This window comes from Pinus tabuliformis, chromosome 2_1 (assembly GCF_031772625.1).
Source record: "Pinus tabuliformis cultivar Carrire ecotype Pingquan chromosome 2_1, CPIR1, whole genome shotgun sequence".
Lineage (NCBI taxonomy): Eukaryota > Viridiplantae > Streptophyta > Pinopsida > Pinales > Pinaceae > Pinus > Pinus tabuliformis.
In genome coordinates, this window is record NC_142299.1 from 65,565,908 (window position 1) to 65,593,538 (window position 27,631).

A 27,631-nucleotide genomic window follows, 5' to 3' on the forward strand; every position below is an offset into this window, starting at 1 on the left:
TATAGTAATTGTGGACATTCCTAAATTTTATGGTCTTATTCTAAGAAAAGATTGGTCTATAAAACTACATGGTTATTTTGCAATGAATTGATCACACATGTGGCTTCCCTACAATGGAAAACCCAATCAAATTCGTGTTGATAGGGAAAACACATGAAACATTTAGTGACTGATTTTGATGAAGAAAACGAATCAATAGTTTTTACAAACAATATTCTTGGAAATTATTTCTTTGGGAATTTTCAAACATAAGAATCTCATTTTTTTAGTTGACCTTGTTTCATCTCAAATTGAAAATTTCTCCCAAACAAATTTTCTAAGTGTATTAATGTTGTAAATAATCTTGTAAATAAGCATGACAAGTCATTTTAAACCCTTTATTTTGATGGATCGAAATCTAATGAAGGATCAAGAGATGGTTGCATTTTCATTAATCCTCATGGATAAAAAACTATGTTAGCTTACAGATTAGAGTTTGACTCTACCAATAATGTTGTCGAATATGAAGCATTGATACATGGCTTATAGAAAGCTATTAGTCTTGATATCAAATATCTCAAAGTTTTTGGTGACTCGGAAATTGTTATCAAACAAGTTAGAAATAACATCCATTTTGTTTCTAGTCACCTTAAGCATTAACAATCGTTGATCGAGGAACTCACATCTCATTTCACTGCATTCAACATAACTCTTATTTCAAGAATACAAAATTTTAGTGTTAGCCTTCTAGAAAATGTTGATTCCAAACTCATTCCATTTGAATATTTGAATCTAGATAGATTTTCTATTGAATTGATTTTTCACCCCTCCATTCCAAACAATCTTACTAATTCACAATTGTTTAATGATGGCAAAGACATATTGATTTTTCTGACATCTGAAGGGTCTTACTAGATTATCAGTGAAGATAAACATGACAAATAGTTGAATAAATATTCTAAGGAAAATTATTTACCTAAACCTATAGTTAAACTGGAATATTTATATGACTTTAAAGATAGGTTCAAAAGAGTAACTAATTGAAAACTTCAAAGTTCAACTCAGAGATTTGAATTAGTTAACTTAGGATCTGATCATAAACCTCAGAACATGAATTTGGGCCTTGGACTTTCACCAGATGAAAGATCTTCTTTCATTCATTTGTTGAAAAGATACAAGGATATATTTTCATGGAATTATGATGATCTAAAAACCTATGACACATCCATCATTCAACACACTTTTCCTATCCTTTCAAATGTCAAACGAATCCAACAAAAGCTCAGGAAAATCGACCCTAAATTGGAAACTCAGATTAAAGCTGAACTGATTAAGCTTCTTAAAGTTAAAATCATTTTTCCAATCAGACATTCCAAGTAGGTCTCAAACCTTGTGCTCTTTAGAAAGAACAATGGGGATATTCGTATTTGTATAGATTTCATAAATTTAAACAAAACCTGTGAAAATGATAACTTTTCTTTGGCTCCAATGGAACAAATTTTACAATCTATTGCTGGTTCTGAATTAATGTCTTTTTTAGATGGATTTTCAAGTTACACTAATATTCTTGTACATCCAGATCAGACTAAAAACCACATTCAAGACTAAGTGGGGGACTTACGCTTAACAAAAAATGCCTTTCAGACTGATTAATGTTGGGGCTAATTTCCAAAGATCTATGGATATTTCTTTCAAAGGTTTGATCAATAAGATAGTTGTAGTGTATCTAGATGACATTAAAATTTATTCGAAACAAAGAGGTAATAATTTACATGATTTAAATTTTTTTTTTGAGAGATGTAGAAAGTTTGGAATCTCCCTAAATCCTAAAAGTCATTTTTTTCTCTTGACGAAGGAAAACTTTTAGGCTTTATAATGTCTAAAGAAGGAATATACATAGATCCAGATAGAATTAAGGTGATATATGAAATCCCCTTACCACACAACAAAAAATCCATGCAATCCTTCCTTGGCCAAATTAATTTTGTTAAAATATTTGTTCCAGACTTCTCTCAAATTGTACTTCCTTTGCAAGCCATGATAAAGAAGAAGTCAATTTTCAAATGGGGGATGATCGAAAGAAAAACATTTGAGTCAATAAATTAGGAAATCATTGATTCCACTTCGTTATCAAATCCTATTTTTTCCAAACAATTCATTCTTTATACTTTTTCTTCCCAAAAATCTTATGCAATAGTCCTAACTCAACCTAATGAATAATAAATAGAGGCTCCAATCTTATTCTTTAGTTCCAATCTACAGGGAGTCGAGCTCAATTATTCATAGTTTGAGAAGCAAGCCTTTGCAGTATTTAAGTCTGTAAAGCGTTTTAGGCCTTTCCTACTGAAGACACATACAAAATTAATTGTGCCTTTCCCTGCTGTCAAACAGTTACTTACCTAGAAATAATTAGGAGAGAAAAGATCCAATTGAGTTACCGTCCTGTAGGAATATGACCTAGATATTAAACTAGGTAAAATTGTCAGAGGTTATGGTTTTTGCAAGTTGATTAGTGGAGATGATAAGAACTCAACTAATGAAGCTTCATGTAATAATGTCCAAATCACAAAGGTATTTCCCATCGATACTGAATTTGATATGTTGATCTTATTTTTTACTTGAAAAACGATTATGCTCCATTAGAACTCAATTACAATAAGAAAATAACTCTTAGACTCAAATCTAATCAATATCATTTTTTCAATTATGTCTTATTTAGAAGGAATTATGATTCTGTTTTGTTGAGAGGTCTAGAGAAATCTAAAGCTGAAAAGGTTTTGCAAGAACTACATGATGGACTAGCAAGTTGATACTATGGTGGAGACACCACTGCTCATAAAATTCTACATGTTGGATACTATTGGCCGACTTTATTTAGAGACACTCATGGCTATGTTAAAAAATTTAAAGTCTGCCAAACTGCTTCAGGAACACAGAAGAAACCATCCTTACTGGTGTCGCCAGTTAACATTGAACAACATGTTGAACAATGGGGATTGGACATAATAGGTGAGATTGTTCCTAACTCTTCCAAACAGCATAAATACATCTCAACTGCTACATACTATTTCACCAAAGGGTGGAATCAATACCCCTCAAGGTGGCCAATTCTGAGAATATTATCGAATTTATTGATCAATTCATCATTACCAGGTTTGGTCTTCCCCATGCCCTTGTTTTTTATAATGCATCTTATTTCTCAAGAAATTCCATTACTGAATTTTCTCTTAGAAGAGGTTTTAAACTTAAGTATTCTGCAAATTATTACCCTCAAGGAAACGACTTAGAAGAATCTACTAATAAAAATCTCATCAGGATAATCAAAAGAACAGTTGACCAAAATCAAATAAATTGGCACAAATCTCTAGTTTTTTCTTTATGGGCTGATAGAATTACTCAGAAGGTTTCTATAGGCACTTCTCCTTTTCAACTAGTGTATGGAAAATAAGTTATTCTACTTCCTAATCTAGCTATTCCATCACTAGCCCTAGTCTAATCCATTGAAGAAAAACCTTCCTTTTCTTTAAAATTAGGAATGTCCTAAATTTTTAAGCTAGAGGAAGAAGGGGATAAAGAAAAACAAGTTCATACTCATCATCAAAAATTGGTTAAATCTTAATTTTATATAAGTTCAGTCAACAATAAAACTTTTTAAATTGGCGATATAGTTCTGAAATGGGATAAAGCACATGAAGAAAAAGGTAAACACACTAAATTTCAGAGATTATGGTTGGGCCCATTTCAGATCGTTGACAAGCTAGGCTCATCAACCTTTATCCTCCAATATATACAGGGAAAGAGGGAAGCCCTTCTCGTTAATGGGCTAGTTTTGAAAAAATATTTCTCTTAAGAATACTTATCCTTCTGTAAATATGTAAATAGCCACATGTATATACCAGTGTTTTTAATCCTACTTATGTTAGGTAATACACTTTTGTCTTCACATTAGACGTCTCTCATCATCTACATGAAATTTAACTGATTAGAGAAGAGATATTAGAAATACTCATTATAACTTTGAAGTTTAGTTTTCCATTTTAACTTCGAAATATTTATATCCTTTAAATTGTGAATATTCCATAACTTGAAAACTTTATAAAATCTAAATATCCTATGATTGGTCATGTAAAGGTTTTCTTTAAAACATAAAGGCTATTTTGAAGTTTTATCATATTTTGACTTCAATTGTCATCCATTACTCTTAAGGAGAGAATATGCCTCCCCATCCACTAATTTTAAAATTTTCAGAGTGTAATTCAAAAATATAAATCTTAAAAGATAAGAGGTCTCATCATGAGCTAACTTACCATGATCATGGGAAACTAATGATATTGACATTATCAACACTAGCCACCAAACCAAGAAAATGGCTTACAGTTATATAACAATAAGACAAGAGGTCTCATCACAAGCCGACTTGTTCAATATCATTATAACCTGTGAATGGAATAGTCACAATATGGTTACCAAGCCAAGACAATGGCTTTCAAGGAAAGTTTAAAGTGGATGGGATACTAATATGTCTTTGGTTAAATGGTAACCCTGTCGAGGCTATGGACACCTACTGGCAGCAATGGCTCTACCAGTGACAAATAGTTCTATCTTAAAAGCTAAACCTCTTTAGTTCTTAACTTTATAATTATAACTAATTAAATAACCAATAGGGGTAATAAGGATTTTCATCAATAAACAAGTTATGATATAATTCACAAGATAAAGAGTTCTTTTGTTTATAGAAATTTTCATCAATTAAAACTTCAACATTTCTACTTTTATATGTCCTTTGTTTAGTTGTTTAAAGCTTCATTTTTTTAACAGAGATAATTGTTTCTCCCAGTGTGTCACCAGTTGTTGTACTACTAAAAAATGCCTCCCCCCATATGGTTAATAGTAGAAATGATAAAATATGGGGTACCCTTTTTAATTTAGGATAAAATCCTTGAAGTTTCAATAAAAAAATATAATATTAGTTTCATCCATCGAAAAATTTGACTAGAATGATAAATCCTCCTTATCAGAACCTTAAGTCTCCTTGATCAAAAACTTTATGAAAGTATTCCAAACAGGGCAACATTTCCCTTTAAGAAATATTGCGATTAAAGAACATCCTCCAATTGAGTTTTCAAAGGGTTTAAGGTTATAAATGGTAAACGCGCTCCATTGCAATATAATAAAAAAACTGACCCTAGAGGATTTCCATGTAGGATATTGGGGATTCCAATTCCGATCTTTGATATGCAATGGTCATTCATCTCCGATCTCTGACATATTTATAAAAAAGAATTCAATGGAATATCGCATCCGTTCTCAATTAGAACTTTTGATATCGTGCACATCTTAAAATATCTGATATCCAAACCCAATTTATTTATAAGTTCCATTTAGTGCAAGATCGTGTCTTTTTATTGAGACTTTCATAATCACATACATTTAAAATCATCGATATTATGGACCCGATTTGTTTTATTACAGTGATCTAATGCCATATCGTGTCCGCAATATCGCAATTTTGGTTGTTTGCGACCATTTCAAACCTCCAATAAAACGAATATGATATATTTATTACAATGGGTTTCATTGTGATTTCACATTTGCCTGATATCGAAGCTACCCACATCACAAGTTTTTCATGTTATCTCATTTCAAAATTTGTGATAAGCCTTTTGCCGGTACCATACGATTCTCGCCACTTGTCACCTCCAGGGGGTCATTGATATAATTAATGAAAATTCTATTTTCATTGGTTTTGCAAGGAGATTGTTATGTTAATATTTCAATTTGGTTTGCATCTAATTTCAATCAAATCTCCATTTTACTGTAACAGGGATGAACCCAAGGTCGATCAGGGGAAAGCAACAGTGGATTTCTGAAGAATTTATGCCATGTGCCACAACACAATTCAAAACTGAAGGGATTGTTGTAATAGAGATTGAAAAAGAACAACACATGGGCATCAAATCAATCCTTCGACTGAAGAAATCCTCAAAATGTTTCCATATGTAAAATTGGTAAGAGAAGTATGGAAAGAATGACTTAGAATGCCATTGGCATTTCCTAATCAAACTGCACAATCAGTCACTGATTCTAAGATGTTTGTCCAGCATAGTCACTCATTTACTATCAACACTTAATAATGTGTTATCCACTGCCTAGAGGTATGCATGACTCTATCATCCACCTAAATTAAATCCAATGACAGATATATGCGAGATTGGGGAAATGAGTGGAGATTCAAGTTGTTGCAACTGGAAAATACTATTACCTTTTACTTTAATTTTAGTATAGTTTGTTAAAATCACTCCAACATTCTATGTCACTTTTCTAGATTCATGTTTAGGTTACAAACTATAAATCCCATTCATTGTTATGGAGGAAGGGTTGATAATTTTTTCCACAAAGATTCTAGTTTGCACTATTGTATATTGAAGAAGTCTTAATAGAAAGAGGAACCATTTTTATTTAACTTATGAGTTGAGTTAACGGTTGTCGAGTACTATTATCTAAATATAGTAACTCTATTTATCATTTGAATGGTTATTGTATTTTTGTTTTTCATATACATTTCTGCAATTGATTAAGCTTTATCACTACTGATGTGTTTAATTGAAAACTCTTAAGTATATGAATAAACAGGAATATATGATATGTGTGATGTATTTTCAACACCTAATCTAGTTAACTATTTAATCATATTAGTCATCTTTATCTATTTTAACCTCACAAAATATTTGATAATCTATATTGTCATATTTAATGTGAGATATTTATAAGTCACATATCCAGAATTTTTTTTCCCGGGATAGAATAGTTTAAGTTTTCTAGCCCCACACTTATATATATCACATCCGTTTTTTTTATATTTTATATATTTCATTAAGGGGAACTAGCCCCACAATCCCAATCGGAGCCACCATTGCAAACGGATAAGGAGCTGCCCTAAGTCCTCGACCGGGTGGCTTTCCCCCATGTTGATGCAGATATTTTCCAGCCTTCAACACGATGCACCAATGATTTTTTTTTAATTTAAAGTTATGTTTCCATATTAATAAATACATTTTTCATTTACTAATATTTTATGTATGAGGCTGATGCATTTTATATGTCAATCATGTAGCAAAGTCGGCAGCATAGGGAGCAACAACAGGAGTAGGAGAAAATGACAGACCCATATAATATGGGCCGACCATGGAAGGCCAAAAAGAGGGAAGAAACCTAATTTTTTTCCTACAATGCACACTCTAGATGTCTTACCTAGATCTCATAGGTCCCTGCTACAAACCACCATGGCGCCATGGATTTCAGAAATGCAACTATGAAAAGTTTATACTTTGCTAAATGTTTTCAGTTAAAATGGTAAAATAAGAGTGAAATTAGAAGGCAATGATATGGAGAAAAGATATCAAATTAGGGCTTCAAGTGTCTTATCAGTCACACAAAAAACACCGTGAAACTTACAAGTGTGCCTTTCACACCAATGTCTATCGCACAATTGATGTCCTTCAAACTGGCAACATGATATATATGAGTTAGAATCGTGACTTTCAATGACATATTATTTGTTTAAAGTCATCATACATTTATCACTACATGATTATTTATATTGATTTTGAACTAAACAAGAAGAAAAAACATGTGACTAAACAAATAAGTATTTAAATTGAGACTAAATCTTTAATGTTATTTCTAAATTCACTATTTTCTTCTCATTTTCCTATTTGAGAAGGGTAGTGACCTTGAATCCTTATTACCATAGAAAATATAGACAATTGGAAATAGGTAGTCTTAAGTACTATACAAATATTTCCATTGCAAAAAAACGTGTAAAAATGTTTGTGAATCTTACCAATTATATTATAAAATGACAACAAGACGAATAAAAAAATAATATAGTTAGCGAAATAATGACAACAACAGTATACATGATGAAATAACACAAGTACATATCAGTCACCATTGTCATCACCTTTATTATCTTCCTCGCTTTTCATGATAACATTGTTGTTCTCAAAAATATTTTTTGATCTGGGGTCGTGTCTTAATACGAACCACCAATCCCTATCCAACACATCTGGGTAAAAAAACACCTAGTTGTAGTGTTATGGGAAAAAATAAGGCTCCCTAACATCATGCCACATCTTTCTAGAGTTGATAGATATCAACACATTATCATGATCCTCCTTCACATTATTTCGATCAAAGGTGTCCCACAACTTGCACCTAAAAATAACACATTGGAACGAAGACAATTCCACTTGAATGATCTCTTGTATATTTCGAATGTAACCTAATCTCCCCTGTATTAGGTTTTGATCGTCGTGGCTAACACAACTAAATTGGTCGAACTTGGCTTCCACTCCACAATCTTGTGTCATGCATCCATCATCAACATCCTATGTGTGAAAATGATGTCCATATTCCCACATAGATGGGAACAAATTCACCTATAAAAAACAAAAAGTAAAAAAATCATAGTGTCATGTGTCTAATAACCTTAACATAATTAAAAATAATATGTGTCTATGTGTGTGTTACAATTCAAGGTGTAGTACGAAGTTAAAGTTGTACAGAAAGAGAATATAATTACAGAGTTGCTGCACCCTATCCCTATTTTTAGTGCATCCTGTTCAGCACACAAGTAATGACCAAATGTATCGTATTTCTCTTTGACTTAATAAAAAACCCAACTTTTAGGGCATGTCATTGGCATATTTTATTTTAAATGATCAGGATAAGGCACACTTATAACATCCAACCATTTGAATTCTTTCCTGTCACTGTCCCATTTCCTCCTCTTCTCTTCGTACAATGCAGCCCACAGTTGTGTTTCTTCCATCTTGTAAAGAATGAATCTGTTGATGGCTTCAATTTCTAAATTCATTGATGAAATGAAAGAAACATATACATACATACATACATACATACATACATACATACATACATAGATATATAGATATATATATATATATATATATATATATATATATATATATATTTATATCTATATATATATATATATCTAGATATATAAATGCATATTTTGATCTTATATGTACTATCTATATATATATATATATTTTGATCTTATATGTACTATATATATATATATATATATATATATATATATATATATATATATATATATTTTGATCTTACATGTACTATATATATATATATATATATATATATATATATATCTATATATATATATATATATATATATAAATGCATATTTTGATCTTATATGTACTATCTATCTATCTATATATATATATATATATATATATATATATATATATATATATATATATATATATATATATAGATATATATATTTTGATCTTATATGTACTATCTATATATATATATATATATATATATATATATATATATATATATATATATATCTTATATGTACTATATATATATAGATATATATATATATATATATAGTACGTATAAGATAAAAATATGCATTAATATGAAGTTTTGTGTGAATAGTTAATGTATTGTAATTTTACAAATGATATTCCCACACTTACCCTTTGCCATGCACCTCTTTCCATTCGTTTCAAGAATATCCCCTTTTCTTTTTTCTTCATCCCTTTCATCATCCCAAATTGTTGCACCTGGTGTGTTTTCGATATGCTTGATGTGCTCACTAGCATAATAGAAAGGCTCATACAAGATATACCTCATTTTTCATAGACCCCTCGGGTTTTTCCCTTTATCGAACAAAACCTTTCAATTTCTACATGTACCTCTCTAAGAAGAACATCCAACGACAAGAAATGAACCCAATTAATTCAACCTCATCTACTAGGTGAATTAGAAGATGAGCATACAAGACCTTGAAACTTGTCAACAATTCCTTCTCAAACATATAAACAATCTCAGTTATCTCTTGATGCCATCGTGGAATGTTATCCATATGAATCTCCTTTGATATGATCAAACATACAAATGCAGATAATTTAGAAATGGCACATCGTAGGTATTGTGGGAAATCATGGTTCACACTCCCACATGTGAGCAAAGGATAATGAAACTGCACAGTAAATAGTACATTATACAAAAATAAATTATAAAATATACCGCTACATTAAAATTCAAAAAAATAATAAAATCATGTTTTTTACATACATACTCTTTGAAGGTTCAAATGGTCATGCGATTTCAACCCTGACAAACAGTCTTCCACAATGAAGTAAGGTGGTAGTGAAGACCTGTATAAAGAAGAAACCCTCACACTCATTATAACTTCCTTTGCGAAAGAAATATCATCTTTCTGTAAAATCCATGGGACATCACCTTCTTTGAAAGACCAAGAGGGACTAGCCTCTCCTCTAGTTTCTTGTTTTGGCCAATTTTTTTTCTAGTTTTTGAAGAAATAAGATATCTCCTAACAACCAATGTTTCAATTTCTTTACATTATATGTACCTCCATAAATAAGATGAAACATTTTTAAATATATGGATGGGATCTAGTATGTGGGAAATTTTAAGATCCTCCCAATATGAGAGCTCATAAAAGACATATTTCCTTTTGATCCCAATGGGGAATTTCTCAACATAAGATTCAAATAATTCTGGATCACTGAACATAGGATCCCCATTTGAATTTAACATTTATGCAAACTCCGTCTCCTTCTCTCTCTCATATGTTATAATCCATTCAACTCATGTCATTATTGTAGGCCTTTGGGTTCTCTCTACTTTACCATTGAAAGCGGATGTTACTCTTCTATAAGGGTGTTCTTCTAGTAGGAATACCCTGGAATAGTCATACACTAGCTTTAGTAGGCAGTCAGGCCACCTAGCCTTTAGATAAGGTCCATAATATTTACATCCATGATACTCTTTTGTTATAGGACCTGTGAAATTATTGGATACAGGCCGATGAATTAGCAATCAGAAGATAAGAACAATTGTAGCAAATTAAATTAATATGTGAAACAATATTGTTACTACATAAATCAATAAGAATGTAATTTAATAGAGAAAACTCCCAAACCTAGATAATCATGCATGGTGTAAGAAAATAGGTATTACAACATAAAACTCCTCTCTATTATGATGGGTCTTGATACATCATACACATGTTCCCTTCTCATAATTCCTTCAATTCATCTACCAATGGTTGTATGTAGACATCCATATTCTTCACTTGTCTTCTACAAGGGACTATGAGAGTCAACATAATATGTTCATTTTTCACGGAAAACCATGGGGCGATATTGTTATTGCTCACTACTATAGGCCAAAAAAAATCTTCGGTGCTTTGGAGGGAATATGGGTTTATTCAATCTATGGCTATGCTGAGTCATAGAATTTGTACTTCATCCTTGATTTTCTCAGGTCATGTATCCTACATGTGCTTCATGGCTATTGAATCTGTTGCGACTCACATAACTCCTGACTCACTTTTGTGTGAGGCATGAAATCCCTGCAACATAGCTAAGTCTTTGCAATGAAATAGTCTTTTAATCCTTGGGATTATAGGCGTGTGCCTCAATATCTTATAAGGAGGACCATGTGATTTACCCTTCTTTTAATTACGATACCTATCATGCTCACATTTCAGACATATCCCTTTGTTTTCATATTCTCCTCTATATATAATACAATCATTCGGACTTGCATGATATGACATGTACTTAACAACCAACATTTTCAACAAATACTTTACCTCTTCGCAACTACCTAGCAAGACATTATCACTTAGAATAACTTTATCTTTGAATATCCTATAGTTTGTGTGGAATATAATTGTACAGTGTCAATATTTAACATTAATAAAAATGACCATTTTTACTTTTGATTGTGTGACAAAATATAAGGATATTGATCAATCATGCAGGTCAATTACCTCAATATTACCAAGAAACATTAATTCGACATGCCAAACTTTTATTTCACATTGTGCATCAACATCGTTGTCCCTAGCTTAGTATAATTTGACTTGCCGCTAGGTACAAAGAGAGGGGTGGTGGAAGTAGATTTCACACTTTTGAATAAGGTATTAGTGATATGAGCATCATCCCCTAGCTCATTGTTCAGGAATGCATCTAACAACATTTCCTCCATGGATGCCGTATCCCATAAGTAACCATCCATACCAACTTCTATTGATTGGCTCCATTTCCAACTTGTGATGAAGAGCTACTATTGTTGTAGTCATTCCTAATTGGTGAATCTAGACATATTAGGAATCAAATAGGTGGTTGATTCAAACATTATTTGTATGCTTCCTCTATGAGACTTGCCCTTAATGCAACCTTCTCTTGGGTTGAGATTGTAGTGGGATGCACCAGAAGATGGTAGGTGGGTCGCTCATCATCACTAGAATCCTAATTTCAAAAATATTGAACATCATTAGTACAATACTAATTATATTAGTAATCATGTTAATGCAATTGGTTTGTTGAAATTAAATTATACCAAACAATTATTATCATCTTCGATCCATGATTGCGGCTGGAAGATTCCGTGTTCCAATTGGCAGGGTGAAGAGATTGTCCATTTTTATCTACAAACTACTTGAGATATGTTGCTCTTGATAAGAGCTTGCGATGTATTTGAAATGGAGGAATATTTTTTTCATTTGAACTCGATTTTGAATCAAGATCTTGCAAATTTGGATACATTTTTATTCAAATTGGCATGGATTAAAAAGTAAAATCAATTAGATAATCGAAATAAAAATAAAATTTGAACTTCTGGAAAGGGAGAACTTTGTGAAAGAAATTGATCAACAATATGGAACAAGCTGGAATTTGAAGAATTGACCATTTCATATTATTGATATTTTTTCCCTGTATTTGAGAAAAATCAGAAATAATTTTTTTTGTGCATATCCAAAATTAATATTGAGAACCTGTTATGAAACCATCTCACAAAAAGATAGAAAATATAGATGAATGCCTTAGAATTTAGCCTCTTCGAGGGGGAAACCTCCTTTACATTACACAAATGAATAATTCTTGGATGCTTCAAATGACAAAACCTCCTTTCTATATATAGGAGTCTAAGGAGTCACAATATAACCAAGCCAACCTAACAATAATAATATAAAGGCACAAAAATAACAATAGAGGGATTCTATGGGGCACAGTAATAACAATATGGGGACAATAGGGGCACAACAATATTAATAAGGGATACAAATACAATATTAATGGGGGTGTCACTACTATTATAAGGACCTAACATGCCCCTCTCCTTCAAAAAAGTGTTGTCCTCAATGCTTGAGTACTTCTGGATGCTTCTGTATAAAATTCTCATCCTCCCATTTGGAATCTTCAGCGGAGAAGTTCTTCCACTTGATGAGATACTCTGAAATGGATCAATTTCGTAGTTTTCAAGTTCTTGTTTCTATGACTGCTTCTAGTTCCAATATAATTTTTCCTTCCTCATCAAGTTCTGGCAATATTGTTTGAACTGGGAGCTTGTCGCCTATAACCTTCTTTAAACATGAAACATGGAAAACTGGGTGCATTCAAGAAGCTGTAGGAAACTCCAATTTTTATGCCATAGTACCAATCTTTTGCAACACATTGTACGAACCATAATACTTTGGTGACAATTTGTTATCCTTCTTAGCTTTCTTGAGGGACATTTGTTTATATGGTTGTAGTCGTAGGAATACCCAATCACCTAAATCAAAACTTTTTTCACTGTTATATTGATCTGCCTATTGTTTCATTCTATTCTGCTCCAACACGAGGTTATCCTTTAAGAGTTGGAGAACTTGTTGTTGATGCTCGATGTGATGTTCCACTACTTGAGCCTTATAATTTTCTCTTAAATATGATGTGATGGATGGTGGTTGATATCCATAAAGTGCCGTAAATGGGGTCATTTTTGTTGTAGTATGGAAGGAAGTGTTATACTACCATTCAGCCAGAGGCAACCATTTGACCCATTGTGTCTGTTTATCAGATACAAAGCAACGAAGATATCCTTCCAAACATTTGTTTACTATCTCCATTTTCCCATCAGATTGAGGATGATAAGATGAGCTATGAGATAACTGAGTACCAATACAAGAAAATAATTTTGTCCAAAAATTTCCTGTAAAAATGGGATCTCTGTCACTTACAATAATCTTTAGGTTTCCATGTATCTTTTGAATTGTTTCCATAAATGCTGTAGAAACTGTACTGGCTTTAAATGGATGTGATAATGCACAAAACTATGCATACTTGGTAAGTCTATCAACTACAACCATGATGAAACTCTTCCCCTCAGACTTGGGTAAACCTGTGATAAAATCCATTGAAACCTCCTCCCAACGTTGGATTGAAATGGATAAAGGTTGTAATAGACATGGTGTCTTAATTTTTTCAGCTTTATTTTGTTGGCATACCAAACATTCTACCACAAACTTTTGAATATCCGATTTAAGGCCATCCCAAAAAAATTCCTTCTTAACCCTGTGGTAAGTTTTTAAAAATCCTGAGTGCCCTCCTAAGGGAGAAGCATGCAATTCTAGAAGAATCTTTTGTTTGAGTTGGGAATTCTTACAAAGGACCTATAAGCGATCTTTGTACCATAACGAATCATTTTTCCAGCTAAATATATCAGATGTACTGGAATCTTGTTGTAACTTTTGAATAAGTTCCCACACTTCTTTGTCATTCTCCCATTCCTCCCTTGCTTTGTTTATCCAATCTGGTTGGATAATAGAAATGGCGCACAACAATGCTTCCACATCCTCATCCTTTCTTGAGAGTGCATCTGCCACAACATTTTTCTTCCCTTTTTTGTATATGATTTCAAAGTCATAACCCAACATCTTTGTGGCCCATTTTTGTTGTTCTTTAGAGGATAATCTATGTTCTAAAAAGTATTTAAGGCTATCATGATCCATTTTTACCTTGAAGTGTCTTCCCATTAGGTAGGGTCGCCATTTCTTAAGTGCATGTAGTATTTCCAACATTTCCTTCTCATAAATAGCTTTGTGTAAATTCTTTCCCTTGATTGGACGACTTTAGAAAGCAATGGGTCTTTCATCTTGCATTAAAACATCACCAATTCCATTTCCGGAAGCATCACATTACACAATAAAGGTTTTTGTGAAGTCTGGTGTAGCTAAGACGAGTGCTTGGCACATTGCCTCTTTAAGATATTCGAAGGCCTTTGTTGCTTCTGGATTCCATGAAAATGCATCTTTCTCCAACAATGTTGTTAGAGGTGCTGCTATTTTCCCATAATTCTTAACAAACTTGCGATAATACCCTGTCAACCCGAGAAATCCTCACAAATTCTTTATGGATGTGGGGATTTCCCATTCCATAATGGCTTTAATTTTGCTAAGGTCTACCTTAACTCCTTCATGAGATACAATATGATCCAGATATGCCACCTCTTGTACTCCAAAGAAACATTTGGATCTTTTTGCATATAATTGTTTCTCCTCCAATAGTTGTATCACCCTGTCAACGTGTTCAACATGATCCTTCCAAGACTTGCTGTAGATTAGTATATCATCAAAAAATACTAACACAAATTTTCTAAGGAAGGGTTTGAAAATGGAATTCATCAAACCTTGAAATGTAGAAGGTGCATTGGTAAGGCCAGAAGGCATGACCAAAAACTCATAGTGACCCTCATGAGTTCTAAATGTTGTTTCTAGAATATCTTGAGTCTTCATTCTGATTTGATGATATCCTGAACGAAGATCTAACTTGGTGAAGTAAATTGGTCCATGCAATTCATCCAATAATTCATCAATGACAGGAATGGGAAACTTATCTTTAATAGTGAGCTTGTTGAGCTCCCTATAATCTGGACACATGCGCCATGATCCATCCTTCTTGTGCACCAATACTACTGGAGCAGAGAAAGAACTTTGGCTAGGTTGAATTATACCAACCTCAAGCATTTTGTAACCATACGTTCAATTTCACTCTTTTGGGCATAGGGATATCTGTACAACCTGATGTTTGGAGGAACACTTCCTGGAATCAAATGAATAGCATGATCATGATCATGATCACAAATAGGTGGGAGACCTTTGGGAGTCTCAAATACCTTGGAATGATTGTCCAAGGCTTTTTGGAGATCTGGAGAAATAGATTATTTCGATGTGGAAACATCTAGTGAACACAATTGTGCAATTACACCTCATTGTCCCCTTTTTAGAAGCTTTGTCATACCGTTAGAGCTTATTATATTTCCCAGTTTCCCTGCAGTAACCCTTAATTCAACTTCCTTTCCTTCCACATAAAATTTCATGAAAGGTTCTTGAAAGTTAAAAGCTATTGTACCCAAGGATTGTAGCCATTGGACTCCTAGTACAACATCAACACCTTCCATTGGAATGGAAAGCATTGGGCTTTTCAATACACATTCTCCCATGGATAGCTTGATATTATGGCACTTTCCAGAGAAATTTATCATTCCTCCATTTGCAACCATCACTTGACACTCTGGCGCTGGATATAGGAAGCAATTCAATTCTTTTGCTATCTTACAATGAATAAAATTGTGGGTACTTCCTGAATCAATCAACACTATTACCTTTTTCTTCTTGGTTTGTCCTTCTATCTTGATGGTTTGAGGAGTAGTAATTCCAGCCAATGCATTACAAGATATGGTTGGATTCATTTCTTCTTTATCTAGGCTTTGTTCCTGGAGTATATCCTCTTCTTTTGACCTTTCTTGCTCCTTTTCTTCTTCCTCTTCACAATCTATGTAGAATAATTTCTTCTCAGCACACTTACGACCTTTAGTGTATTTGCTATCACAACTGTAACAAAGCCCTTTTGCTAATTTTTCTTCCAATTGTTGTGGTGTCAACCTTATAGGTTGTGGAAGGCTAGGGGTAACAACACTTCCATCTTTATAGTTGTGAGTGGTATGCTTCTGGTTGCCATAATTTTGCTTTCCATTTTTCTTGCTAACCTGAATGCCTTCTCTAATGAATCAGGTTCCCAAAGGCGAACATCATGTTGGATATTATCCTTTAAATTCCCTATGAACACATCAATCCTATGCTCCTCTGGAATATTTTTTACCCTTATGTTCAATTTTTGGAACTGCTCAAGCTGTTCCATTATTGAACCCTTTTGTTTGAGACTTATCAATTGGCTAAAAAAAGTGTTGCTTTTTGTATCCTCATAATGTGCTATCAATTCTTCCGTAAAAATTGCCCAAGTGATAATTTGTTTACGAGAGCAAAGCCATTGATACCATACAAACTGATTTGGTTCCAAATATAAAGTTGCAATACGTACCTTTTGTGTGTTTTGCACATTATTGAGATCAAAAAATTGCTCCATCTATAAGATCCATGTTGCGGGACCCTTTCCATCAAACTTCCTCATATCGATTTTTGGAATATGGTGGGTCTTCGATCCAACATTAGAGTCTATGGAATCATGATTAACATTTCTTTTGTTCTCATCATGAGTTTCCTTTACTACCCTTTCACCATTAGTGACCATTTCTTGTAGCAACTTATTCAACTTTATATTCAATTCTTCCATCTTATCATCCATGCCATCCATTTTAGCGTCCATGCCATTCATCTTAGCGTCCATGCCATCCATCTTAGCTTCTACGCCTTTCTTTAAACAATCCATCTTAGCTTCTACACCTTTCTTTAAACCATCCATCTTAGATTATGTTACTTTTTGTGCAAGTGACACTTGTTGCACTTGGTCTCGTAATTTTGATATATCATGTTGCATTTCTTCCTCTTCTTCATGAGTCATGCTAGAGCTTTCAGGTTGCTTACTAGGTGTTTGCATTTTTTTTCCTTGGGGCATCAATTACCGATAATAATGTTTTATTATGCCCTTTGAATTCCTTCAAACTAATTTTTCAAACCAAGCTTATGCAAAAATTAAAAAAAAAACTACACACCTTTTTTTCACTTTGTAGGAGCTTGATATTGAATCTGTTGTATCTCTGTAATGTTGGATCATCCAGCTCTAAAATTGTGACCTGTAGCAGCCCTCTATGTCCTCTTTCCAATTCCACCAGTCTGATCCAAATTGGATTCTCCAAGAAAGAGTTATGCACAATCTCCCAAGATGACCTGATTATAGACCTTTCCAAAAGAGCGAACTTGTATGAAGTTCCATGTGTCACTGTTTTGATATTTGGCTTTGAAAAATATATACAAGAAACTAAAATCCATCCTCTTTCTGTACCTTCTTACAAAATTTCAATTCGATGCTCAGAGAGAAAGTTATGATGATTTTCCCCAGGTCACCTGTTTGGAATGTAATTCAGGAGTCTACAAAAGTACCAACTTCCTCAGAACATATCTACGCAAATATAGCGTGAAAAGCTCTAAGATTTGTACCCAAGGTTCAGTGCAAGTTCATCTCAAATGGGTTGTTTTTTTCGCTTCTGAAACATCGCAGGAAAAAAGTTATAGCAAAAATGCCACGATGACCTATTTGGAGCAGCGAAACCCTAGAATCCAAAGCTTTGATACCAAATGTTATGAAACCAGCTCACAAAAAGATAGAAAAGATAGATGAACGCCTTATAATTCAGCCTCTTCGAAGGGACAACATCCTTTACATTACACAAATGAATAATTCTTGGATGATTCAAATGACAAAACTTCCTTTCTATATATAGGAGTCTAAGGAGTCACAATATAACCAAGCTGACCTAACAATAATAATATAAAGGCACAAAAATAACAATAGAGGGATTCTATGGGGCACAGTAATAACAATATGGGGACAATAAGGGCACAAAAATATTAATAAGGGATACAACTACAATATTAATGGTGGCATCACTAGTATTATAGGGACCTAACAGAACCATATAACCACAATCTAAATTTCAATATAGTTTTCAAACCATTTCTTAAGAATAAGGGAACTTTAAGGGAAAAATGTATACTATGAACAATTGTAACGCATGTGGATGCATCCTAAATGATAATTTTAGATTAATGTGCAAATTTTTTTTTAAATTAAAATTTTATATTGATTTAAAACCCAAATGGTGCGCTTATCATAACAAACTGCACTTATGCATTTAAAAAAATAATAACACGGGGGCATTCAAATAATACTTGCACTCGTTTCAAGCATTCCAAAAGAAAATATGTTATCATATTGGTGCTTTTAAAATGCACCAATGCATTTAAAAAAAAACAACATCGCTATGCACCTATTTCGAGATTTTAAAAAATAAAAATGAATTGAACCAACTCGGTGATGCTTTTAAATAGAAACTACACCATTTCGTTAAAAAAATTAATCGCGCCATTTCAGTATTTCAAAAAAAATGTATCATTTTGGCACGTTTAAAACATTTGGTGCCCAGGAAATGTCGATGTGCTTGTTTTATAAATGCACCAATGTGCTTGACTATTGAACACACAGATGTGCGGAGAAATTGAGAAAAAAATGTGAGTTTTTATTTTTTTTTTAAATTAAAAAATGAGCAGCAATTGATTTTTCAAAATCTAATTTTATAAAGTATTTTAAATAGTAAAAATTTATTCACGATTTCATTATTTAACCCAAAATTTCAAGGGAGTGATTTGCAAAAGAGACATACTAGGAGCACTATGCAACAACAAATTTCTTTGTAGCAACAAAACTATTCAAAAGATCAGAAGTTGAAAGTTCTGGTGATTCACTCAAAAATGTGCATGGTAAAAATTTTAAATTTTATAATTTATCTTTACTAATAAAAAAATTTACAATTTCTGTTAAGGTTTAAATAAAAGAGAGATCATTTGCAAGAGAAACATACTAGGAGCACTGTGCAACTACAAATTATTTTGGATTTGCTAAAAGATCAGAAGTTTAAATTTATGGTGATTCACTCAAAACATTGGATAGAAAAAATATTAAATTTTACTTTTAAAATATTCTACAATTTCTGTTAGATTTATTCACAATTCAGGAAAAAAAATTAAAAACCTTGCATAATAAAAAATTTACTATAGATTTTACTAGTAAAGATTTTTACTATATTTATTCCTATTTAAATTGAATTAAAATTAAGAAATAAAATCAATACTTATCTTAAACCTTTCCTTCTTCCTACAAAATTTGACCTTAGGGTTTAACTTCCTCTACCACTTCACAATTAGGGTTTTTCTATAGAAATTAGGTTATAGATTTGCAATTGCTCATGAAGTTTTAAACAAAATCAGAAGACACAAACCTAATCTACTATTATGTGGATATTATTTCACAATTTAGAACAAAAATTTCAAACATGAAATAAGAAATCACACACATGCAACATGTATTTTTATCTGGGGAAAGGAATTTGCTAAAAACCCTAATGTCTCTTGCATTAATAAGAAGAATAGAGATGGATTACAAGTTCTTTTCTCAATTGAGATAACCCTACAAGTGCTCAACCTATCTCACTTCCCACTGAAGGCCTCTAACCCAGACTTAGTCAATTTCTTCCTTGGCTTCAGCTTCTATTTCCTTGTGTTGTCCCTGGTGGAGTTAGCCCCTGTTTCCAAGGAAATTCCCTCAATTGAATTGCGCAATTCTGGGGGAAGTCATGTTTCACATACCCACACATAGTACATTATATAAAATAAATTATAAATTATCATAGTCCACAAAAATTAAAATTAAAATTAAAAATCATGTTTTTGAGATACTTACTCTTTGAAGGTTCAAATGGTCATGTGATTTCAACCCTGACAAATGGTCGTCCATAGTGAAGCATCGTCGTGGTGAAGTATCATATAAGGAAGGAAACCTCACACACATTATAAGTACCTTTGCAAATAATGATCATATTTTTTAAAAATCCATGGGACATCACCTTATTGCACTGAGAGATGCTCTGCAACCCAATTTAGGGTCGATGGGTGAGCGTTTAGTGTGGATGGGAGAGAGGAGACGAGGGAAGGGTGAGAAAATGAGAGGTTATAGATAGGGAAAGAAGGGGAAGAGAGAGATATGGATGGGGGAGAGAGGGTGAGAGCAAGAAGGGGAGAGAGAGGGAGATAGTGACAAAGTTGGAGGGTGGACAGAGTGTGTGTGTGTGATAGGGGGTAGAGAGAGATGGAGGTGGGAGAGAAATGGAGAGAGAGGAAGGAAGAGAGAGGGAACTTGAGAGAGATGAGAGAGAAGGGGGGAGAGAGAGATGGAGTTAGAAGGAGGAAAGAGAGGAAGGGAAGAACAAAGACATTGAGAGATAGAGGTGGAGAGAGGGAGGGAGGGAGTGATAAGGGATAGATGAAGATGGAATGAGGGAGAGAGGAGACGAGGGAAGGGAGAGAAAAGGAGAGGATATAGATAGGGAAATAAGGGGAAGAGAGAGACAGGGAGACATAGATATGGAGGGGGGAGGAGCGAGAAGGAGAGAGAGAGGTATGTTTGAAAATGTAACTAGGTTTGGGCTTCATTTAATGTATTTGAGTCATCTTGCAATATACTTGTCAAAATAATAAAGAAAAGAATTATTATTATTATTATGACTTATTAAAGCATGGATTTCATGCTTGGATCACCTTGTTTTAGGTAAAAGTCCCCATTGAGGACTTCTAGGATTTATTATGAGTCCATAGAGCCATTGTACTTTTAAAGAGACCATTCTTGGACTTTTGAATCATGTAAAAAGGTTAAGTATTGAGTCTTGATTTATGTATCCTCCACACCATGTCGGATTAAGTACGTTATTTGACCTCACATGGAGCCTATAAATACAAGCGCATTGAATTCATTTGTAGCATCTCCATCTCACAGGAAGTTTGATATCTCTTTTTGTTGGGAAAAGTGTGAAGTATGTTGCTGAGAAGCTGAGTGAATGTGAGTTTGGGGAAGTCTAAGGAGAAAGGAAAAATTGAAATTTGTGTGCCTCTCTCTCTCTCTCTATTTCCTACTATGGATTGGGAGATTGAATTCTTCCAAGTTTCATTGTTTCCAAAAATTGCCATTTGCTAGAAGTTGTTGCCTAGTCAAAGTTGTTGGAAAGGGGTCAAAATTCTAAAGGCTGACTTGGTGCGGAGGGAAGGTTTGGTCTTGGTATAGGGTGAAGAGACTCAAAGAATATTATTGAAAGGAATAATTATCTTGACTGGGTTTTCCCCTCGAGGGTGGTTTTTCCCTCGCATGTGCCTACATCTAGTGTCTATTGTTTTATGTGTTATTTCTTTGGTAATTGCTTGATGAGCTAAAAGAAAGAAGATGTAAAGAATTGTAGTAACAAGAAAAATCACAAGTAATTATCAAATATAAGAAAATATTTCTGCCTTTCTGATTTTCTAACATGGTTTCAAAGATTTGGTGAAGAAGGAAGAAAAAGGCAATCTCAAGCACTTTATCAACGAACCACTTAAAGGGACTATCTCAAGGAAGGATTCTACTATATTCAAGGAAGATGTATAACACGATCATGGGAGAGAATAAACTTGAAGGAGCTCCTAACTACATGTCATGGAAGAAGAGGGCTGGCCTAATCCTTGAAAAGAACAAGGTACTGGACTTGGTCAAAGGAAAAGTAAAGAAGCCTACAAAGGATTCCAGTGATACTGGCAAAGTAAAATACAAGGAATTAGAATTGGTGGTCATGACTCTGAGGTAGAAGGAATAAAGGACAACATTCTCCCATTCATTGCTAACATCGATCATGCTTAGCAAATGTATGAAGCCTTGTCACATTTATTTACTATTAAGAATATTGGTCAAGTAGCAAGTTTGAAAAATGAGTTAAGGACCACAAAGATGACTAAAGAAGACACAATGGCATCCTTCTTTGTGAAGATAAAAAGAATCAAGGATGATATTTTGACCATCGATGAAAATGTTATAGAAAAATAGCTCGCGATTAATGCTCTATTAGGATTGCCACCCACTTGGGATGCGTTTGTTGCAGGACTCAACAGTTGGAAGGTAGCTCCCACCTTTGAAGAACTATGAACTACCCAAAGTGAGGAAGAATTAAGGATATCTTTAGTTTCCAATCCTGAAGGAATATCAAATGCTTACACTCCTCAACATAAAGAAAAGAAATAAAAAAAGATCAAGGAAGAAATTTGACATGTCCAAGATAGAATGCTATCAATGCCATAAGAAGGGTCACTACAAGAGTGATTGTACCAAAAATCCAAAGAAAAAGAATAGAGATAGAGATCATGCTAAATTTTCTGAGGAAGGAGACTCAAAGAAATTCAAGTCTAAAGAAACTGACATAAGGGACGTGCACTACTAAATCCTTTGCTTGTAGTTATAGATATCTTGTTTTATATGTTTTATAATTTACAGGTTTTTTATATATTTTGGAAAAGACATTTTTATTGTTTTTATAAGTTTGTAGGTATCCCTCAATCTTTGGAGGGGTCCCCCAACAACTCCCTAAGATAAGTTTCTCATTTCCTTTCAATTTTTGGTTTCATATATTCATTTATTTTTTTGATTATATTAAATACTAGTCACCATTCTCCTTCTCTTGTCTTGATTAGGAAAATATCTGCAATAAGTATGAAGGAGGACCTCTCAAGACAAGGTTTTTTAAGGAACAAAGGTATTATTTAAGTAGTTTGATTTATTTATATTGAAAGTATTATTCATTTGACAATTTATTACTAACATTGTTATGTCTAGCTATATTGAATCATAGTGATTCTTGTTCTGGGTGATTCATCACTTGATAAATATACCCACCCCACTCATATTATTAACTGATTGTGTAGAACCTTAGACAGGTTCTAGAAAAGCATAACCTCACAATATGCTAATATGAATGTTGGAAACACTAAAACTGCTTAGCGATATTGTGAAATGTTATTTGGAGTTTTTATTGATGATGTCATGTTCAAAATTTTGGTATGATCAAGAAAACCTAACTTGTTATGATTGAAAGATAAGTTCTAAAATCTTGAAACTTTAAAGTTATAGGAGTGTTAGGTTTTCTATGCTTCTACATTGGAACCCTAACTCATTAGGGTTTGGCGAAATGTGTGAGCAAGACCCTTACAATGTCTTAGAAATGATTTCCTTGGTATGGGTGTGTTTGTCTGATCAAACACTAGTCTAATCAAGTTTGTATGTCTAACTCTTATTTAGTATTTTTTTTAAGTTGGGTTTGAATAACACGTGATATGAAAAGTCTTTGGATGATGATGAAATCTAGGTATATATAGACATTCCCTTTTGGTTGAAACCCTAGCTTGGTCTAGGTCAGATGTATTAATGTTGTCTAACATATGATATGCTTATGAAGGATTATGAATTCCTTGGTATGAGCATTGACCTAGTTATTGATGGTCATACATGTCTTAGGATTTATTATAAGTCCCTATCTGAGATTCTAGGATGATGATATTTGGAAATATAGGGGTTTGTAGTTAAACCCTAGTAATAATTAACTTGTCTAGTATGTGCGATATAACAATCTAGGATCTATTTATTTAATGGAATTCTACGGTTTTGAAGTTAAACCTTAGTAGAAATAAAATATCTGATGTATGATTTGAGATTTATGTGAAATTGTTGAAATCTAAGTTTTGGTTAGGATTGATGGTTGATTTGAAATCTAGGGTCTGCAACTAATCCTAGTGGAAGTTGTTCATGTTAATGACGAAGATGTGATTGACTTTGATTGATTTTTTGTATGAATTCTCGGATTTGTATAAAGCCATAGTGAGAAGTCTAACACATGCATTATGAAAAGCGTTAGATGCCTTCTAGATCTATATTTGTTTGAAAAGATTTTAGGGTTTTCCATATGTTGTAGTAAGGTATGTAATACCTTTAGAAGAAATGTTGAAACCATAGATGGAATGAAATTCATTATGAAATAGTCTAGAGTGTATGATAAAGTCCCTAGCAAGATGTTAAAGAATATGTGTCTCTTATTTTGGTATCTAATATATCTAAGGCTGAAATGCTTCCGTGATTATGATATGGCTAACTTCATGCTTCTATAGATTTGGTTTTACTTGCTATCTGAGTTGTGCAGGTACACAATCTTCAATATGGTGAAGATGCTCGTTGTCGTGATAAGCATGATGAGGATAATGAAAACTCTGATGAAATGGCTAGAAGACATGAAAGATTCTCCAATGGTAAAAAGAAGAAGATGATCTCCTTGAGGAAGCTTAAATAGAAAATATCTCGCTAAGATTAAGAAGGGGTCCAGATAAAGAGATGCTTCCCTGTTGAGAGGAAGCGCATAACTTGGTTTTGATTAGCAAATTTCAGAAGATATGTTGCTTCATGAAAATTAGGGAAGGAAAGTATATTATTGAAGAATATTTTGTCAAAGATTTAGTTCATAGTCCTACTAAGTTTAGAAGCAACATCTAGAACGACCTGATATCAATATAGTCCTAGTGGGAATGAAATTTTATCAAACGACTCCAACAACCAAACCTGGTATCAACTAGTGCCCTCTATGCTAAGCATCAAGCGAGATCTGCTTAGATATAAGTTGCATCATATCAAGGTAGAAACCCCTTTGGATATGTAATTTCTCAACACTTCATTTCCTCCATCATCTAGTGCTTTTTTATTGATGTGTATCCTTACTTTTCTTGGTCTTCTGATCCTACGAATATTTATTTGGAATATGCCAAATTTTAGGATCATGGAAAAAACTAAACTGACCCTAATGACCTTGTGTATACCAATTTGTTGGACCAGCAGCTTAATGAAGTTTTAGCTGCGATGAGTAAACTCGGTTATGAAGACATTAGGTTAATCATAGCTTAAACTGAAAGGCCCAATGCTAGTGACCTTAATCAATTGGGTGGCAACATATTTAATACAACCCATTAGAATAGGGGGCTTATAAGGAGAATGCTTGAATATCCTCCCTTGGGAACCCCTCTCAAGCCCAATCAATTCATCCCAACATACATTTTTTTCATTGATTTATTAGGATGAAAAGCCTAGACCGAGAACTAAGAGACATTGGGGTTTTTTGTATCCAAATGGAACAAGGGTTTATGAGATTGATCTCACCAGGGAACTTTAGGATTCAAAGTATAATTCGCTCCCTCCTTCACCTCCACCCTACACTAGAAAATTTTGGTGTGATGTAGATGTTAATCCAAATGTTTTTGCATTGCCATTTGCTATAAATTATGCCTGAAGTTAAGGAAAAACACACTGCAAGGAAAAGACCTTCTAGATGAGATTTTTGTGGATGCCCCTATAAAAATAGCCCAAAAATATGTTTGTAGCAGAGGTCACTAGTGGAGGTGGGCGGCTAGATTTTTTAGCATATGTTTTTTGGATGGTGCATAAAAAATATACAAACACACTAGTGCTTTACTATCCATACAAGCATTGATGTTGCATATAACATGGTGCACAATTGAAAATTTATTTTTATAAAACAAAAAACACAATCCACTAAATAACACAACACATTAGTGCTTGAATAATCGATAGCATTGGTTTCCTTCAAATAGTAAAACATCCTAGTCCATACCACTCGGGATCACCACTGTAGTTCTAAATTTCAGAAAAATGTGGTGTTATTTTCCAATGACGTTCTGGTGTGGTAAACTTATCAATACACCCTAGGGCATTTTCTAAAGTGCAATGCTAGGTGATTTTCAATTTCTAGAAAAAGAGCGGTGTTATAGTCAAAACACAACACTGATGCGATACTCGTATAGAAATGCCTCGAGGTGTCTCAAGAAAATAACCGCAATATTTTTTAATTAAAATAAAATGTGGCACTTTTGGATATATCTCGCATTGGTGCAGTTAGAGAAATGCACCAGAGGAGGGTTAAATAAGAAAACCTTGCTAACCGTAATTTTAATTTTCACTATCTATAGTGAGGGAGAGCTTTTAAGCACCGGTGCCACTCTTACCACATCCAAGCACTCTGATGTCAGTGCCTCTCTTGCTCACCATCCTTCCATATCGTGCTAAATGTTGTTTTTCCCCATTATGTGTCTACAATGCCCCCTGATGACCAAATGTCCTGGTAATGTCTATGTTTCTTTCTAATTTAAATTTTTAGCACATTAGAATTGCAAATTAGCTTAAATTTGTTTTGAAAAAAAAGATCACCGCACACTACGCTTGATATGTTTGGCTCATGTCGATAACTATGTACCCTGTAAATTTACAAGGTGACCATATTTTGGTGCATGAACATAACACACCATCATTGTTGCGATGCATTTTGTAAATGAAAATGCATTAGGAAAGATGCGACAATTTTTTTGTCAGTGTGTCACACTCAATGTGTTTATATTTACCAAACGCATCTCGGTGCGTTCGATACATATAACTATAGCTCGGTGTGTTTGATAACCCGAACATTCCGTATCGGTGCAAAAAGGTTATATGTGCACACCGGTGCACAAGTGTGCCAGACCACCATCAAAATTTAAAATTTTTAGCCAACAATGGGGCATCATAGTTATATGCACACTCATATTGGTGCAACTTGATTCGAACTTAAACAAGAATACAACAACTTACATATATAATCATAAACGCATAGATGCAACAGAAAAACACTTCATTTCATTAATAGAAAAATATTGAACTATGCTTACAAACAAAATGGAAATGAGATAGCTCGGGCGATAGTAGCTTATCTCTGAGAAGAGATGTGGCAGCTACATGCCTCTAAACTGAGTTACCATGAGGCTCAAGGGCCTTTTTATTATTTCACAATAAGGGAAAACCTAACAACAAAAACATTAACCCGAGGAGATGTAACACCAAGA

General features: G+C 33.5%; 1 pseudogene; it reads left to right on the forward strand.

The window, feature by feature from the left end:
* LOC149198795 (putative glucan endo-1,3-beta-glucosidase A6) overlaps window positions 1–26,028 on the forward strand; it is a 37,067-nt pseudogene extending 11,039 nt beyond the window's left edge.
* The last annotated feature ends 1,603 nt before the right edge of the window (window positions 26,029–27,631 follow it).